Below are 8,302 nucleotides of genomic sequence, written 5' to 3'. Positions count from 1 at the left end.
CAGGGGGAGTGGGAGAGGAAGAAGCAGGCTCCCAGTGGAGGAGCCCGATGCAGAACTCGATCCCAGGACTCCGGGATCACGCCCTGAGCCAAAGGCAGACGCTTAACGACAGCGCCACCCAGGCGCCCCCCGACGGTATTTTTTTGACTTAAAAAAAGATTTGTATCATGGTGGCAATTTGGAAACTATTGACAAGTACAGAGAACACGGACGTCATTCACAATCCCACTGCTATGAAATCACTATTAATGATGTATAGCCTTCCCTATTCTATGTACGCAAATACAAACTTACAAACATTTCGGCACAAGCTAATCGTAGACTTCGATAGCTAATTCTACCCGTACTTGCCATAAACTCTCCTCAAGATAATGATGTCATCAATTTGATGTGTCAAATTGTATGGCTCTCTGTATTTTCTATGATTGGATCTACTTTTAGACAATTTAGGTAATTAAAATTATATACTGTACTCTTATGGATGTACTTAATATTTGCTCACATCCTTCGTATTTTAAAAGAAATATTCCTACTAATGGTCCTGTGAAGATAAAAGTTGGGCACATTTTGAGACTTATTCCAGATTGGTCTCCAGAAAGTTGTACTGATTTATAACCCCCCCCCCCGCCACTGTCCATGACCATTTATATTACCCCTAATGCTGCTGGCCAGTTTTTTTTTTTAATGAGTGGTTATTCCTGACTCCGTTTTGGATTCACAGTTCACAGTTACATGAACCATTCATATTACAGTTCTTACTAAAAATTCATCAAGCTAGAGTATGTTTTCTGTTTGGGCCACATTCATTTCAGGGACCCTACTTTCCAAAGAAGGCTTGGCCAAAAATGAATCCACAGGACTAGAAAGTCTGCATCTTTTAGTTTTAATCTCATATCCACCTCTTATCTTAAAAAAAATATACCTTTATTGAGGTATAATTTATACAGAATAAACTTTACATATTTAACATGTACAGCTTGAAAAGTTTTGCCCCATGTATGCACCCATGAAACCAAGGAACCAGTGGGCAGGTACCAGGCCCTGGGAAGCCCGTCAGACAGCCTTCTGAAGTCTACAAAGACCACGAGCTAAGAAGACCTGTCAACCTTTACTCAAACTTCTTGGCTTTCCAAGTAAAGGAGACTAGGGGTCAGGTTGAGATCCCTCTGTCCCCAGAGGGGACCAGAAGCAGTATGTCAAGGTCAGAGTTCAGTGGTCTCCAATCTCTGGGCTGAGGGTAGCTCAGGAGTTCTCTAGTGAAGTAGAAATGTTCTATACAGTAGCTGTTCTATACAGCGGAAACCTGGCCCAGATGGGGGTCTCAAAACTGCAAAGGTCCTAGGAGGGCTCCTGTGCATCCCACCCAGGGACAACACCCAAGGAACTAGTATGAAAAATAATTTTGATAACAGGACCCACTTCATAGAGTTGTTGAGAGGGCTTAATGGGTTCGTAAAGAGGTTGGAACAATGCCAGGTGTAGCGGTGCCCAGCATGTAATCGGTAACATTATTAGGCAAGACTCCATTGCATTCTTGTGCATTTAAAAAGCAATAGTTAGAAACCGTAATTTTACATTAAAAATACAATGTTCTCAGTAATAATGACTTGAGATAAGCAAGACTGTTGTGTTGAAAATTAAGAAATGCTATTGAAAGGGGCGCCTGGGTGACTCAGTCGTTAAGCGTCTGCCTTCAGCTCAGGGTGTGATCCTGGAGTCCTGGGATCGAGTTCTGCATCGGGCTCCTCCGCTAGGAGCCTGCTTCTTCCTCTCCCACTCCCCCTGCCTGTGTTCCCTCTCTCACTGGCTGTCTCTCTGTCAAATAAATAAATAAAATCTTAAAAAAAAAAGAAGAAATGCTATTGAAAGATATTAAAGATGGCCAAAGGAAAGGGGGATATTTCATATCATGAATAGAGAGATTTGAGTTGAAAAGTCATCAGTTTTCCCTCACCTGTCCTATAGATGTAATGTAATTCTAACCCAAATTCCAGCAATGTTTTCTGTGGAATTTGACAAGTATATTTAAAATTTTATGAATAAGCAAAGGGCCAGAAATACCCAGCACACTTCTAAAGAGAAAGATCAAGTTGCAGAGTTCTGCTCTACCAGATATTGAAGCTTATTATAAAGTTTTAATAATATAGTGTGGTGTTTACACAGGGATAGACCAACAGATTAATAGTACCAAAGAGAGCCCAGAAGCATACTCATTCATATAAGAAAATGGGAAATGGGACAGAACTGGCATTAGAGGTCATTAGGGAAATGATAACCCAATATAGTGTGCTGGGACGACCTCCTTATATAAAAGGAAACAAAGTTAATTACTGAGAGATTAAATACCAAAATATGAAAACCAAATTTTATGAGTTTTACAAGAAAAGATAGCAGAATATTTTATGACTGTAGGGAAGGGAAGGATATCTTAAACAATATATAAAAAGCAAAACAAGGCAAGCAATTGACAAAATCAACATTAAAATACATGTACTTGAAAATACATTTAAAATACACAATAAAAATTCCAAAAAATAGGTTCAAACCAGGAGATGATAGCTTACCATGTTTAGCCATTAAAAGATAAATATCCAAAAAATAAAATATTTTCATGAAAGAATCTGTTGAAAAATGGCAAGCCAATGGAAAGAAGGGTGAAGACTTGAGGAGCCGCTTCACAAAGAAGAAAACAGAGAAAGTCAAGAAACATATGAAAAGATGCTCAGTGTCAATGAAAGACAGCAAATTAAAGTAGAAATCAGAGGTTCGAGAGAGATGTGACCATGGAGGAAGGGCAGAGCAATGTTGTTGGCTTTGGAAGACGGAGGAAAGGGGCCTGAGCCAAGGAATGTGAATGGAGAAGCTGAAGGAGGCCAGGAAAGGGATTCTGCCCTAGAGTCTCCAGGAGGAGCGTAGCCCCGCGGGCACCGATTCTAGTCCGATGAGACCTGCCTTGGACTTCCGGCCAGCAGAGCTCTGACATCATGAATTCATGTTTTAGATCTTTCCATTTGTAGTAATCTGTCACAGCATCAAGAAACTAATCAAGTATTTGGCATGATGCTTTTCTTTCGCAAATGATAGAAACACATTTCTGTCTAACTTAAGAAAAAAGTAATTTATTATCTCATCTCAAGCTTAAAAAGTACCTAAGGAATAACTAGGACGGCAGACCCAAGTGTCTTTGGCTCACTCTCCATTTCCAGCTTTGCTGTTTCTCTGAGTATTAGCTTCCTTCTCTTTCCCCACAGAACGTGAGGTGGACCTCCACCCCTCTACCCATCAACCATTGTCTTGGACTGACCCTTTTGTCACTTAGTTATCCTAGAACAAACAACAAGGACAAAGGCACTAGGCTGCACTGACATCCTAGCTCCTTGCAAAACCATACGGATGAACCAGAGGAAGTTATAATACGAAGCTTGGAAGAGCATCAAGTGTTTTCTATTAACCTGTTTTGGCCTTAATCTAGCAGCGATAGGTCTTAGTTCATGGCTTCCTTCCATCAGTCAAAGATAAACACAACTAGAAAAAAATTAATTTAAAATAACATCGATCCGGTTATTTAAAAGCATTTGGACCAACACAATTATCACATGCAAAGCTCACCTACTCTGTTGGTTTTCTCTCGCTGCCTTGATGGGTTACCGACGACTCTGGGGCTTGAGCAACATGGATTTGTTGTCTCGCGGTTAGTGGTTCGGTAGGTCAGTAGAGTTAGCTCTGCCCAGTCTTACAAGATCAAAGTCAGAGCGCCGGCAGGGCTGCCTGCCTCCGTTGAGGCGGCTCTGAGGGAGAACCCATCTCGGGGACGGTCAGTTACGGGCAGCCTTGAGCTCCACCTGGTTGCAGATACAAAGTTCCTGCTTCCTTCTTAACGGTCATTGGGATCTTTCTCCTTCTTCCATTTTCCAGACCAGCAATGGAAGTCCAGTCCATCTTATGCCTTCGTAGGGCCAGAAAACTTGACCTCTATCCGTCTTAGGTTTTCACTGAGACTCTTTAACAAAAAGACAGGTTAGCAAGAGAAAAACAGTTCACTATTGCATGCATTCGTGTATGCTGTGACCAGATATCCCACTCCTAGTTTGCTACTAGAGAAATGAAGTGTTCAAGAGACATGTAAAATAGTGCTCGTAGCAGTATTGTTCCTCATAGCAAGAAAAAATGTTGAAAAAACCCCTAGGAAAAATGTTGAATTATTAAAATGAATAAATTATGTTGTATCCATACAGTGGAATCAGGGTCATCACCTTGCTTAGCTCTGGGGCACTGTTCACATTGCTAGCACCTTTCATATAGGTTGTAACGTACTGGTGTCTTCCGGAGGTTGTACAAATTTGTATGGAATACCGTATCTTGGGGAAAATGAATTAATCACAGCTATCGGCATAAAACATAATGCAGAGTAAAAATAACACGTCAATTACATTTGCACAAAGTTAAACAGTAAGCAACCTCATCATTATGCTGTTAAGAGATATATACATGTAGTAAAGCTATAAAAAAATAAAGGAATTACTAATGCAAAATACAGGATACTACTAAATTCAGGGCAGGGAATAAATGTGATCAGTTAGGTCAACAGGAAGCTTCAATGTTATTCAAGATACTCAGTTTCTTAAGCCAGGTAGTGGATATCAGATGTTCATTAAATTTACTATTAATCTTTAAATATATCCATTGGTATATCCATGGTGTTGTATGCATGATACATTTCACAATAAAAAGAAATTTAACAAAAGAATGGAGAAATCATGGTATAATATAGTGTGGTAAAAATGCAGTCAGCTAAGAAAACAGGACTATTAAGTTTAATAATCAAACTAAATGTAACTTCCCTATTAAAAAATAAAAATCTTTCAGATTGAAAATAAAGAACAGTAGTTTGCCAATGTGGTTTTCAAGGATGATATCTCAAATAAAGTGACATAAAGTGAGCAGAGACATATCAGGCAAATTTAAACAAAAGGACACTAGGAGTCAAGCTATTGATATCAGAAAAACTAGACTTCAAGGAAATGAAAGGAAGAAATGCCGTCATTTGATACAGAAAAGGGTACAATTCACAGTGAAGATAAATTTAAACTTCAACGTGCCTCTTTCAATACTGGGCAAATGAACTCAGAAAAAACAAATAATAAAAACTAGACGAGAAAGCTCAGTATTACGCTGTACTCCACACGAAGAGCCATTTTTCTACATCTTTACATTTCTGAAAGTCACGCGTGCCTTGATATCATTGCCATTCTGTACCTGTTTGTAGTCATCGTCTTTATTTTTTTTTTCCACTTCAAGTTATTGGTGCTATATGTGTTGCGTGTAGTTGCCATTAATTTTTGAAGATTATATTAGTTGGCACGAAGACATTACTGTGAACGCCAAAAATTGCTAAAGTGCAACAATGATGTGAAATTTGATCTTAGAGAAGCAAATCCTTATGTCTGGTGGAAGGAGTAAAAATTCCCTATTCTGTTGCAAAGCAGTGACCACGATTTATAGAGCCCAGGGAGGGCTAGTAGAAGCTGTGCTATAGGGTTACCCATCATCTGCCAGCATCGAAGCTTCCAGAAAGCGTGTCAGCAGCTCGGAAGAGAATCCTAAAGACGCCAGCTGGTGCTCTGTCTGCTCACGTTTGGTGGTGTTTGGTAATGGCCACATAACAAAGTTCCTGATGGCACGATAAACGACACTGTGACAATAAGCCATGAGCATCTATGCTTTTAAGCCCTGTAACTATTTAAAGAGTCAAGTTCTGAACAGGCGTCAAGGTTATTTTGTAATTTATTTTGCAAATATTTAATTTTACATTTGAATGAGAATAAGATTTAATAAAATATACATCTAAATACACCTAAAAGAACTCTTTACGTATTTATAAAATAAAAATTCAAGTGAGATAAGGTATTGTAACATAATGTGATTGGCACAGCCTTCATTTCCTTAGCAATACATGAAATAATAACGCATTTTAAAGCTGAGATCATTTTAGAATTGATGAATTGTGGTACAATTGATGTGATTATTTCTTCCTTTCCTATCTTCCTGTCTAGAGGGCATCAGCATCTAGTGTTGAACTCTCTGAACTGATCATGGACAGCTCAACTTTTCTGTTTTCTATTCTTAAAACCAGAGAGATTTCCTGAATATTTTCTCCTAGTCCCTCTATTGATTTTTGGGGGTAATTATTTTTTAAATTTCACAAACATACTTTTAGCCTTTTGATAATTTCTTTTTCATGTCAATCTGTGTGTGTGCGCGTGCGTGCGCACGTGGGTGTGTCTGATGAGTTCTTGAATTAGCTAACAATACTAATCGGAATTTTTAATGTTCTTGTCTAAATTGTTTCCTCCAGGTCATTGTTCTTTCTATAGTAAACCAATGATACTCTTCAAAGTTCATTGTCAAGTTTGTCCGATCCTATCTAGCAAGGCATAATTTTGATTACTGGCATAGGCAACTCGCTTCTAATATCTCTACTGTTATATGTGTCTAGGTAAATCTATTTCCTCAGTAGGCTTCCCTTCAAAAAGTGTGCTTAGTTGAGATGCCTCATGTTTGTGGAAAAGTGTGTCAACTTGCATCTGTGCCAGAGGGCACACAGGCAGAGAAACCTGGCCTGGTTGCCCCGTTTCCCACCGACTCCACTCTCCTGCCTCCTATCTTAACTTTCAAATTTCAGAATCAGGTGAGTTCTCCTCTTGGACTCTAGTGTCCGTATTAAAATCTTTCTCAGGCCAGATTTTATTTTATTTTATTTATTTATTTTTTAAAGATTTTATTTATTTATGTGACAGAGAGACAGCCAGCGAGAGAGGGAACACAGCAGGGGGAGTGGGAGAGGAAGAAGCAGGCTCCCAGCAGAGGAGCCCGATGTGGGACTCGATCCCATAACGCCGAGATCACGCCCTGAGCCGAAGGCAGACGCTTAACGACTGCGCTACCCAGGCGCCCCTCAGGCCAGATTTTAAACATTTCCTTACAAAAAAGTTCACACTACTTCGTGTTCCCCAGAGAGCAGTTCTAGACTGCCCATCACTTTGCAGCTGGAAGGTGGGGGCACGGAGCCAGCTGGAACCACTGCAGCCCCCTCTCCCTCAGTATCCGCTGACTCCAGTCCTGAGCCTGCCTGGGCCAGTCTGTGGCTCAGTGAGCACAACGCAGAGCAGATCAAAGACGCCAGGCCTATTCTAGGTCCCAGCATCTGGTGACCTTGACCTTCAGCCTCAATAACTGGGCGAAGATGAATTTGCAGAGAGAAGACTCCAGAGATTGGCTCCCTGGATGGAAAGGAAGCAGTTGCCAGCAATTCAGAAGTTCCTAACTAGCTGTATGACCTTGAGCGAGTTATTTAGAGTCCTTTGGGTTCAGAGTCTCCTCCTCTGTAAGGAGAAAGGGTTTGCCCAGATGATCCCTACGTACCTTCCGGCTCTCACGTTGTCTGATAAACGCGCAGCCCAGGACTACTCAGGGCCACGCGCTTTTCTTTCTTCATTGAGATTTTTCATTACTTTGTAAGCTTTTGTTATTTCAAAGATGACTTCCGTTGTTAGAAATCTAAGTTGGCTCTAGTGTGCTTGTTATATCGACACCTTTCTCATTTCAGTTAAAGACTTTGATGACAGTTTTCCAGAGAGAGCATGGCAAAATAAAATCATGTTTTCTGTTCTAACATTGGTTTCATCTTCATCTTTTGTCAGCGGAAATATTGCTATTTGTCATTTCAACATTTTCCAGTGACACTTCTTTCCTCATTTGGGGCCTTTGAAGCTTCCCTCAGCAGAATGCAGGCTTTGCTACCAGTTCTCCAGGGCTGCTGCTCCTCACAGAAAAGGGGGTTCGGCGAGCCTGCTCTGTGCTAATCCAGGTCTCTGGGCGGTCGCCGCTCTTCCCGATGAATAGAGCAGCATTCAATTAGAGGACCAGGGTTTGGAGGAGAAAAACTGCCCTGGGGCTTAGTCTCCTGTTGCTTTAGCGCCGCTGTTCGGAACTAAACTTATTTATATTCGATGGACCCTATATGCATCTTCCCCAGGAGAGGCCTGGGGTGCCTGGGCCTGGAAGCAGAAGGGACGGCTGACCTGGTTCTCGCTTCCTGACAAGCCCAGCTGGTGAGTGAAGCAGTCCACAGGCTCCTTCAGCTGGGGGCGGCCTTGCTGATCCCAGGGTCACAAAGTGCCCCTGAACTCAGGATTGTTCTGGCTGAAATCAGGTTTGTTCTAGAAGACCCAGAACCTCTGATGCTTCTGCTTTCAAGGGACAACTGAAGTAAGGATAATTTTCCTACCTTTAGGTAGGGAGC

The sequence above is a fragment of the Ursus maritimus genome, unplaced genomic scaffold, assembly GCF_017311325.1.
Source record: "Ursus maritimus isolate PB19 unplaced genomic scaffold, ASM1731132v1 scaffold_18, whole genome shotgun sequence".
In the NCBI taxonomy this organism is placed as follows: Eukaryota; Metazoa; Chordata; class Mammalia; order Carnivora; family Ursidae; genus Ursus; species Ursus maritimus.
Note: the sequence above shows the minus strand (reverse complement) of the source record.